Here is a 2,397-nt window from a genome sequence, read left to right on the forward strand (position 1 = left end):
ACTACTGAAAGCTTTCTCTGTGGTTGAACACTACTATTACGGCATGAACTGATGTGTTGAGTCTCCAGTGATCACATATCTCATCCCGTCTTCTACTGAGTTGCCTCAAGAGGGCAGTACACACATGGCAAAGAGTCGGTCAGTCAATCATTTCCTGTAGCCTGTTGGAGCACATTGCCTTGCTATCTTTGTGATGGTCCAGAGAGATGCATTTCGAAAGCTGCATACCCCTTCCACATATCCCACCTGTGTGGAAGTAGGAAGTGCCTTAAAGTGAAAATGAAGGACAAATGTATGCACACTTCTCGTTTGATACCTTTGTTGCCACCCACAGATGTAAAATATAAATAATATGCCATTTAGCAGACGCTTTTATCCAAAGCGACTGTTACGAACCCCGTGGCTTTAAACGTCTAGGGTGGATGGAGAAGAGACCCGTAACATAATTCATGCAAATTAGAATCGTGACATGGAACAGTGAGAACAAAAACTACACAACAACCATAAACTACCGTCAAACATAAAAGGTTTATTGCTGAACACACGGTAAAGGTTTGGGAAAAGGGCTGAGCAGGACCCAAGAAATGAAACAATAGTGTAAAACACCCCTAAACTGATCTTGCCTGCCTCAAGAACCGCTAAGCTACTGCTAATCATACAAAAATACAGTGGGTGGTCCGCTCAGGTCTAACTAGTGTTTTTAGACAGATTTCTTCCTACGGGTAATGTACGCCCAAGGGCAACTTGCTTAAACTCCCCTTTTCCCAGAAACACACAAAGTTACCAAACAGAGTAACCAGCAACTTAGTGAGTAAACAAAACACAGGACACCACAGTATCCATACGAAAATAGTCTCTAACAACAAACACAACTGACCGGCTTTTTAACAATGGGATGTGTGATTGAAAAACCAGCAACAGGTGGTGCAATGCAGAGGAATGTTCACTGATTGGTCCACCTTAGCAATCAGCAGACACCTCAACGACCACCAATCAGGAACATACAGGACACCTGTGATTAGGGCAGAAGGAGAGGAAAAACACAAAAAGACACAGGATACCTGTATCCGTAACAGCGACTTACAGTCGTGTGCATACATTTTTACGTATGGGTGGTCCCGGGGATCGAACCCACTACCCTGGCGTTACAAGCGCCATGCTCTACCAATAGAGCTACAGAGGACCACGTGTAGTTTACCCTACCACAATGTGCCATTGTGATCAGAAGTTGGGATGCATTTGCCTACAGCACGCAGTCATCATTCTGACTATTTGGGCATAAAGTACTGACACTCTTTTAGAATGCAATGTTGCTCTCAGTCTGTTTAGAATGATCTTATAACACTAATGTATACCACTTAGCAAATGGTGCATACATTTTTAGTATGAGTCTGTGATCCCTGTGGGAATTCAACCCATAACCTTGAATTGAACCTAGAATCTTATCTGAAACGCGTAGTTCCACTCAGTTTGATAGAAGCAAACAAGCACTGTGCTGTTTAAACGCACACTCAGAAGATGAACGCCCTCTTCAGATGGGCTTCTACTCTCTCGACGTCTTAGTTAAAAAGTTCATTGTAAGGGTAATTAGTTTCTGTTTCACAGGGGTTGAATGTAATGTGGCTCAATCCCCTCTCTGAGTTTCACGGTTTATTGAAGCTCTGAAATATTTAGCATTCAGCTAGGTCAAACCATCCATCACTCTGTGGGGTTGTCACGAGACAAAATGTCTTCACAACATGAGGCAGACGAGAATGGAAATGACTGTTGTTGTTCAGATAACCCCACAGCGCTGATTTATCAGTTGACTTTATTGGCCTTATTCTGCATTTTTTTCTTCTTCTATTGAGCTCTTTAAAAGACAACATTAACACAGACATAAATGGTAACAACAAGGTCACAGATCATTCGCAGCACAAGCTAGAAAATCGGACAATATGAGAGCATCATTAATAAATACCGTCTAAAATACTAAATGTGTCAAATATAAGTGAAGAATTTGGCACAAGCAATCTGTTCAATCATCTCACATCGGGGCAACTTCCTACTTCTAGAAATCAACAATAGCAAAATTCAAATCTGCAAATACTTCCGTTATTGACAACAAAGGACTGCCCATCAACTAAATTAACTGCTTATCAATTTCCGTTTTCTTCAGTCACTGTAAATATGTTTATCATTCACAAGGCACCACAAATACATTTTAGAATAGTATCATGTCTATTTGTGCATATATGGGAGTAACCTTTGTATTTTTTGTGAGGGTGAGAAACATTTTGTTCTTGAAATATTTTCATCCACTTTATTCTGGCCACCTGTGGTGTGGATGCATAGCTGGGTTTAAACATCTGAGGGACCTGGTGCTAAACCAAACAGCTTTTATTTCTTTCATCACAT

Source organism: Coregonus lavaretus, assembly GCF_964263955.1.
Source record: "Coregonus lavaretus genome assembly, chromosome: 18".
Lineage (NCBI taxonomy): Eukaryota > Metazoa > Chordata > Actinopteri > Salmoniformes > Salmonidae > Coregonus > Coregonus lavaretus.